We start from the raw sequence: 10,179 nt of genomic DNA, 5'->3' as shown, positions 1-10,179 counted from the left end.
CATACAATAATCACAATTCGCGAGTAATATTCCAGGTACAAAGAGTGTTTCCTAGATCTTTTCATTAGAACTCAAAATTTATATATATACAGTGTGTATATATATAAATTTTGAGTTCTATATATATATATATATATATTTCTAGTAATACGCATCCAACATTTGTTTGTTAGGATCCAGTACCTATATTGGTTTATACCGTCGTTATTACTTACTAGACCCTATATATATATATACATATATCGTGAGATCGATTCCTCGTAAGGGCAGTTTTATTTTTATTTTCATTTCGAATAATTTTATATTCACAATGTTGCCATTCTGTGTTGTGTATTACTGTCTCTGTGTCTACGTCTATGACGTCATAATATATGACGTCATAATCATCTATTTTGAAAATAAAATCATTCTGAAGAGTCGCCATGACGCGACGAAAGCGCTAACGGAGAGTTTTTTTTTTTATTTTACTTATACATGTATATATATATATATAATTAAAAATATATAATGTCCTTGTGATGGATATACATAGTAATAATAATAAAAAACACAAACCAGAAATTCACACTAGCGCTTTCAACATGCTTTGAGAGCAAGCTCTTCAGGTGTATATATCATAGTAACACAATTGACGAAGAAAGACAACTTTATGACTCGTGCCCTGGCCGGGCCTCCAACTAACGATCTACGGCACCCAATTGCCTAGGCAGAAATACCCGAAGCTTACGTTTCAATGGCGCAGTGATAGTCGGCCCGATATTTTGATATGATTATTGTGGAAGTCGTCTATTAGATGATGAATACCCGGATCGCAATGTATTTACATAATGCCCGCCCGATAATGGATGTATATATATAGTTATATCAATTAAAACAAACGATGTTTTGTCAGGTAATATAATATAATCTATGCCTTAAATGAAATTATTATAAAAAAAAATAGCGAAGAATATAATATTTCTATTTTCTATATAAAATTAGGAACAGAGTGGTGTCATATTAACCGAGTTTCTAGCCCTCCAAAACGTCTGAAAATGTGCTATACATATTAGAAAATGTCCAAATACTTATAGACTGTAGCAAATGTTGAGGTCTCTGTGGAGTATAGACAAGTTATGTTTGTCCCTTGCGGTATGAGGGTCAAGCCGGGGAGGCCTTGGAAGTCTGAAAATGTGCTATATACACCAGGGAATGTCCTAATAGACAATAACAGATTATCTTGTCCCTGTGATTCCAGTGTCTGTATGACGGACTAGCAGATATTTCATCCAAATGTACCTCAGACATATTGTATTTCAATGAAGTAGCACTTTTAAGCGACCCATTCGAGTAGATAACGTCCTCAAATGAATTTATTGTATTGCCAGGATTAACAGCCAACTCACCATCTTACTGTTGGTGACTTGGAGCTGTTTAAAACGAAGAGTTACCTCTCTTCCAACAGTTGCATACAGCTGTTGTTTGAGCTGCCTTGAACAGAAATGTAGAGGTCCCTGATATCAATGGTAATGTGTTCATATAAAACGTCCATATAATTAATTTAACCGGTCTGCTTTCACATGTACCATGTAATATTTTCAATAGGTCATTCAAGTGTTTATCAACTACAAGATAATTGGGATTGATCATAGAAAATAAGCTATCGAGCAGAAAAATAAAAACATTATTGTTTTGTAGCAGGGGTTTTCTTGTGTTCAGAACAACGGTTTGGTTGTATTGTTAAACGTCCTATCAACAGTAATTAAGGACTGCTTAATAATATAAAAAAATACATGAAATGTTTACATCGCACAAATACTTCAAATCATCATTTTCTCACTATAAAAAGGAGCCACACAGGACTCTAGTTTTTGTTATTGATTATGCTGCTGATGTTCTACGGTTCTCGCAGAAAACCCGAGGTTAAGGTGTAAAAACATATCCCGAAACTTTGTCCCAAAATCGACGACGCTAGGACGTTCAGGGGTTTAACAGGTTCGCAACAGCCAGGGTCATATGACGATGGGTGTCAAGGAGACACCAACAGCCAGGGTCATATGACGATGGGTGTCAAGGAGACACATACAGCCAGGGTCATATGACGATGGGTGTCAAGGAGACACATACAGCCAGGGTCATATGACGATGGGTGTCAAGGAGACACGTGTAGAGGAGGAGACACGTGTAGAGGAGGAGACACGTGTAGAGGAGGAGACACGTGTAGAGGAAACAAAACTAAAGAAGACAGAGCAGTGAGGAAAGAAGGGACATATTTTAATATCCTAAGTGTTGCAATAGGGGACATATCTATTTTGGTCTCTTCATTGTCCCCTAAATAGAATATGTTTAATGTCATATTAGTTTAGCTTGATTTATTTTGTTTAACGTCCTATAAGAGCCAGTGCCATTTTAGGACGTGCCTGGTTTCAGAGGTGGAGGAAAGCCGGAGTACCCGGAGAAAAACACCGGCCTACAGTCAGTACCAGGCAACTACCCCACGTAGGTTTCGAACTCGCAACCCAGAGGTGGAGGGCTAGTGATAAAGTGTCGAGACATCTAAAACACTCGGCCACCGCGGCCCCTTGTCATATTAGTATATTACACAAAGGCACATGATAATTACACTTAACGACCCCGTCAGACATACTAACTAGTTTCAAAAAAATTATGTTTTATGTCATTTCTCAGAAGGAAGTAGAATTTCGACTATAAATATCACAATACTGAACACTTTTCAATGGTTTTATGCATCTCTATCACAGAACTCATAATATAAGTGTGTGGCGTAGGTATGTCGCTATCAATAAATGGGAAGTTCACGTTACAATAAGGACATCAAGCAAACTATCGAACGTAGGATATTGTCTTAAAAGTACATTTGGTTGGTATTGGAATATTATACTATAACTATAAGATTTGATGCAATGTGTTCAATGAACCAGACAAAACAGCCATAGCTACATGTATAAGTTTAGAATAAAGGATATTGATGACCCTACCTCATGTTGATGGTTAGGAATACTAAAAATAGTTACATTAAAAACAACAACAACAAAAACAACACCACCAACAACAAAACAAACAAACAAACAAACAAACAAAAAACTGATGACTGATTTGTTGTTTTATAGAGAAACAGACCAACCAGATCGGTGATATTTCAAGAAATTATTGTCAGAAACAATTTTTGTAAGGCCGATGAGCAGCGCTGTCTGTCGACGGTTGTATCGGCCACCTGTTCTGTAGATTAGAAAAGAGTGTGTAATTGGGCGGAATGTCAAACCGAGGTTCCTTTATAGACCTCGGTTTGGGAACAGATATTGCATATCATTGTGAGATTAGTAACTCCTGTCATACATATTGCGGTGTAAAACATGTTTGTCTCGGGGTTTATTCACTGACAAGTGTACATTTCTAGATCAATATATATAGAACATAAACATTCATGCATCATTGATTTCGCGTACTACAATTATAGAGTCAATGGAAATAATCCAATGATGTGACAATATACTAGAAGTCGTGGAGATATTGCATAAAATGGGAATAGTATTAATAAAAAACGTCTGATAGCATTTACATTTATTGAAAATCTATCTGAAATCAATGAGAAGGCAAAACAAAATTCATGACCTAGCATCAAATAAGGGAGATAATCACCACAAAAAGGGAGATAACCTATGTTGAAAAGAAATAGCCCTATGAAAACATCCTAGCAATAGTGAAGGAGTTAGTTGTTCTAGTACTAAGTAGGAGTTGAACTTAAGAATATTATAGACGAACGTCTGTGCTTTCCTTTCAGCCTCCACAATAAACATACATATCAGAATGTAATTATTGTGAAATCAAGGGTCAATCTGCTGGTTTCAATTCGAGGGTGTCTCTAGCTTCTCAGAATATACCCTCGCATTTGACATTTTTTCAAAATTATCAAAATATCTAATTTTATCAAATTTATTTTAATTATTCGGACTAGCACACTTTCTACATTTTAACAGTTTAGACCGACTTTCCTAAAATCTATTCCGGATTTCACTACTTTAGCTCATGGTATCACTTTCAATTCCTACAATAACGAACTACCGGTACTAGTCGCTTTGTTCTTTTAAAAGAAACCCGTCTCCACCTACAACCACTCACGACACCTAACATAACCACTATCACTCCCCCACAACTCTAGAAGCACTACTAATAACTAACAGAAGGAAGTCTGCCTTTGTCACGTCCAATACATCATCACATGCTAGTCAAGAGATCTATAAATATCCTCTCATAATTCCTTCAACATATCCATTGCACTCCCCTTGACGTTAAAATCGATCACTTTGTACTCAGTGACCTTGTGCGTCCTGTCAGACGGTTGCTACGGGTGACTTAACCTTCGTGGCTGTACCCGGCCAATCTTGACATGATTTTTTATCACCCGTCATTTATAAATCAATTAAGGAGCTATTAGTGGTGTGATTACTGTTTCCGATTTCCTCCTTGATAAGTAAGAAGTACATAGTAGCTTAATACAAATCATCAAAATTGGAAAGTTTTCAGCTGACTAATTTCAATGGCGGGATGATGGATGAGTGTAATTGAGAAGTGTGGGGTCTAGGTAGATCAACAGGTTGACCATCCCGTTATGACCGCGAGGGGTCAGTTAGCTTTTCTTAAGATTTACACAGAGTATATAAAAATTTCAGCGTGCAAGTAACGGGTTGATAGGAAGTTTCGGTCGAGTTGCCTCTGAACCTTTCTTCGTCTTCTTGTTCATTACAGTTCGCGTTATTGTCTGTTAATTGGATCTTCATCTTTTCAACTAGAAAAAATTACATCTGATAAACATCTCCCTATGTTGAGAAGAAAATACTCCTTTTCAATTACATTTACATGATATTTTTGCTCTCTAAAATAAAAATGGAGACGGAATGGTAGTCAATCTGGTCACTTCTTTACAACATAATCTAACTTACTAGTTTAGACAATGAGTATTTGTATAGAAAATTTCTACTTAGGTACATGTAGGTAATACAAAAATGCATGTGCATAGGTTTTCGTTTGGAAAACACTAGGCAGGGATTTGAGTATTGAATCACGAATTTACGATGATTTCAACAGGTGTTTCTCCGTACTTTATAATTCAATGTGTAATCGAACAAATTACTTGTTAATATACAATATACTGATATTAATATACCCGTTAGTTCCATCAACTGTACCTCTTCTTTTTTTTCATTTTGGTCGTGATCGTAAGAGGCGACACAATTTCGGATCTAGTCTTTTCTTACATTGTCCTGCAGGTAGGGCGTTAGAATTGTACCTAATGTCCTCATTGCATGATCGTAAATTTGGGATCTTATTTTTTTTATTTCTAAACAACTACATGTATCTTCTTCCTAATGTCTCCCTTGATAGTGCCTCAATTTTGACCTTGAGTTAAGCGTTCGCCCCTGTGAGAAAGGCTTTGGGTTCTGTCCCCTGGCCGAGACATACATGTACCAGAGTCTCTAAAAATGGTAGTTTCTACTCCTGCTTAGCGCTCAGCAAATTAGGATTGAGACGACGACTGGTTCTCCCGTTGTCAGTATAATGTGACCGGCTGGGGTGTCCTGCTGGGTGTCTTCGGCAGTATGCCTCAGTGAGATAGCACTTTAAATCGGCAAAAGTTCCGGACTATCACAAGGAGACTTTACACAAACATATTGTAGCCTCCCAAAACACACATACGAAAAATATACACAACCACCACACGCATGCATATTGCACGCACAGGAGGTAATGACCTTAGCTCTTGATAGGACGTTAAACAACCAAACCAAACCAAATTTTCTAACAACCTTCATCTTCCTAATGCCTCCCTTGACACTGCCTCACTTTTGGCTTTTGGCTAAGCTCTTTCCCCCATGAGGAAGGATTTGGGTTCTGCCCCTGCCAAAGACATACCAGAGTCTATCAGAAATGGAGTTAGTACTCTTGCTTAATTAATGCGCTGTATTCTGGGAGTGGGAAGACTGGTTCTCCCGCTGTCAGTATAATGTGACGGTGTGAGGTGTCATGCTGGATGTCTTCGGCAGTATGCTTCAGTGACATAGCATAATTTCGACACCAGTTCTTCGCTATTGCATGGAAACAGACATGAGTATACCACAGCATCCAAAGACAAATACACACTCATCACACGCATGCATCTCTGACAAAGGGGAGACCTTCCTTAAATCACCATAGCCGTTCAACAACACTAATCTAAACTAAACCAATCAAATGTTTATCTTTAGCAGGTGCTGTTTGCTGAAGACCACATGAAAGTCTTATAGTCGACACTGTGATATCATGTAGAAATATTCGTTTTCCTTGAGAGTTATGTCGTCAAACGTGATATACCTAATGATTCAATTGTAAGTTACCTAGTTCTTAATATGACAATTAGGATTTGACCTAGATTTGTATGGCGCGGGTGACGTCGATGAAGCAGAAGACGCTTATTCTTCGAGGACACCTGGTCCTATTCTCCTTGTACTTTTCCAAGGGCCTCCATGTATGTTTGTATTTTTTGTTTATACTTTACCCTCGTTTTGTCGGATTTGAGTTAGAAGTACGGTTTCTGTAGTATATCGGCGTTACTTGTCTTTATTCTATATCTTTCTTTTATTTTGATTTATTTTTTATCGCTTCATCGGTATTTGTTATATCCCATGTTTTCGGAAATAGTGCGGATAAACCTAGTACGGGCGAGCAAAAATGACTTTGCCGCTAACGGAAAAAGGAGGGACAGACCACGTAATTGTTCCCCTAATGAGTGTGCGCCCAGAAACACAAACATGGCTATTTCCGAACATTAGAACATCGTAGGACTAATCCACCAGTAAGAAATGCACCCTTCTATATTCCACGTTAACTTTCTATGATTCAGAATCGGCGTTTTCACACCTTAGGGAACATTTGATAAACCCAAACCGTTCCCTTATAAGAGTGTGCTTAGAAGAAAAAACCCAACACGAACCTGGTTGTTCTCGAACACTGGACCATCTGAGGACTTACCAACTGATATGGAACCCGTCCTACTGCATCCTGGTTCAACTGTTTCTGATTCAGGAACCGGAGTTTCAAGTCTTAAGGAACATTTGAGAAGCACAAACTGTTTCCTTTCCACCCCTTCACCACATTACAAGACTAAGAAACTAGTATTATAAACGTTTATATTTTAGCGATGACCTTATTTTATCGCTAAATCATGATTGCGTAATTGTTTTTCTGTCCTGTATAGCTGTACTATTGTTAACATAACCTACCTCCACCATAGGCAGACATGGTGTATTTACAGAGAAACATTTACTTAAGCATTGAACTGCTACCAAATGGTAGTATACAGTCGATATGAATACAATTTGGGTGACAGATAAATAGAATGTCCTAACGGGCGACATTCTATTTATATGTCACCCAAATTGTATTCATATCGACTGTATACTACCATTTGGTAACAGTTCAATGCTTATATTTACATTCATAATTTTATTTTATTTACTGTAGCTTAAGACGCGTTTAAATTTGCCGCTTCTCCTATCACTGACGTCATCAAGTTCAAATACCGGAACAGCCGAAATTTCCAGAAGGAATAATATAGTCCCTCATGTCGTTATCAATAGCAATCACATGAAATGTTTTTTGCACAATTTGGCTTTATATTATATTTTATAAACGTTTGTAGATATCTTCAAATTGTTCACAATTGCATAATTTCTGATTGTTTAAAATAAAGCCGTTTTTCGGCGCATGATATACGGTTAACATTTAGAAGTGATGCGGCGTTGAATGGACAGACTCGATTCCTCGGAAACACTTATGTTTCTATCGACTGGATTTACGTTATTTTCAGAGGAATATCATCTCTTAAATTCTAAATGAACATCGTCTTGACAGTAGGTGAAAACGATTCCAAGGATATTTTATTAGAAACAGAATCCAGTCTAACCGGTCACATCAGTGTCGCTAACTTAGCAGACGATGTTCAACTTCACAGGGGCTCGATTTTGGAGTAAGGTAGGCCTTTGACATCAGTGAATAACCACATAACTATAATTCAGTATGCATACACAACCAGAAACCATGTCGATTTTTCGCAAGATTTAAAAAAAAAAATGCTGGACTTTAAATGTTGCTGTGTCTAGCATTTCTGACAATTCGACAACGAGCCCCTGTGTGACGACAGTGACAATTTTATTACTTCCTATAGATCAGGAATAGAGCTTATAATAATTTTGTGTCGACTTCATTTTTTCTATTATTAAATTTTACTCTCATAACTTGCGTTGCTTTTTTTGTGATGGTTTACGTAGATAAATGCTAGCATTCGAAATCTCTCCTGGCCGAATGTAACTGGCGGCCATTGTTTTGACCTGCAACACCTGGGGCTGTATTCCTACTCTGACCGAATCACTGTAAATTGTAGTATACAGTCTCATGAATACAATTTGGTTTACTAACGATATACATGTATAGGCAAATGCAACACAGAATGTAAATATATACTATTGAAAAACAAAAAACAAAAAAAAACCATCATGCTATTTTCACGACAGCGACTTATAATTTGCAGTCATCTCCTGAAGTACATATTTGGGTATGCGTTGGTATTTTAATGACCGAATTCGCGTAAAAAATCAAAATATGAATTCTATTTACAGCGAAGCATCCACATGTACAATGTGTGAACTGCTTTGAGCTCATGTCAATACGTATTTCTAAAACATGCAAGCATTTTTCTTTTGGAGTAAAAACTTGTGACGGCAAACTGCAAAGAAAATATACACAGGCTACTTGCAAACCGCAGTGGAGAGAATCCTTTTGATGGGCCGATTAGTAGATGAAGGTTTTCGGTCATCAAAGCAAATGCCGCTAATAACTGTATTAAAATGGGGATGGATTTCATGGTGAATTTGCTCGCTGTACACAAAGATTTTACTGTATGGTTAGTTTAACATAAACTCGGAGTAAGGGCTATTGGCGTGTCCTAACATGTTAAATACTTTAGTTGTGTAGCACTGCCCTGATAGTCACTTCAAAATAAACAAGAAATATCTTTAAAAAAGATAAACGGCATAGTTTTAATGCTGGTGGTTACAATATAAAACTGCTGGTGAAATAAATGAATGAACTCGTGTTTTTTTTTCAGCACAGATAACAAAATTATATCAGTTTGAATAATTTTTGGCGATAATAAGAGTGCATTTGAATCAGGAATATCATTTTATTAATGTGTCATTTGAAAAGATACATCCACTTATTCAGCTTGTATTCAATCTTAACTTTGTTTCGTTTTTAACTTCATATCTGCATTTTGCATTGACCGCTACATTGACCAATGACATACTTCATCTTGACCAGTAACGCCACCTGTCGCGTCATATCCGGGCCAAAAGAATATTATGCGGCTATGCCGAAAAAAATGCAGTGACTATATGATACAGTGCACGTCATAGTGTGATACATGGATGGTTGGGAATGTGCTATATAACATAGGAGTAATATAAGATTATATGATGCTTGTGTAGGATTGTATGTGATATTCTGAAACAGTGCATGCCATATTACACTGTATGCATGCTTGGCATTGTGCTGTATGATAGGAAGGGGTGCATGATGATATGATGCTTGCGTAGGATTTTATGTAATATTTTGATACATTCTTAACAGTGCATGCCATATTGTGATGCATGCATGTTTGGGAATGTACTGTATGCTAGGAAGTGTATGTGATAATATGATGCATGTACGCACTTGAAAGTGCATGCTATGCGTGCTTTATGATAAGAAGTGATATGTTATAAAATGATGTATGCATGGAATTGTTTGCAATATTTTGATACATGCTGAGAAGTGTCCATGTTATATCATGAAGCATGTTGGTACGTTATATGGTTTTTGGATGCAAAAATGTATATTATATTATAATGTATGTTATTTTAAAATGTATGCTTGTGGAAGTTTGGTAGCAGATTCTGTATTAATTCAGATGCATACTAAAGGGTGTCTGGTGGCACAACGGAAACACACTTGACTTGTACCTAGGCGGCTAGGGTTCGATTCCCCGATCAGAAGTGAACAGATTTGGGGTATCTATCCGACCACGTGGGTTTTCTACGGGTAATCCGAATTCCTTCCACAGTAACACCCCTCGCGCGCTTCCATCCGGGCTAACAAAAGTGCTTTTTA

This window comes from Pecten maximus, chromosome 19 (assembly GCF_902652985.1).
Source record: "Pecten maximus chromosome 19, xPecMax1.1, whole genome shotgun sequence".
Lineage (NCBI taxonomy): Eukaryota > Metazoa > Mollusca > Bivalvia > Pectinida > Pectinidae > Pecten > Pecten maximus.
This window is presented reverse-complemented; position numbering follows the sequence as displayed.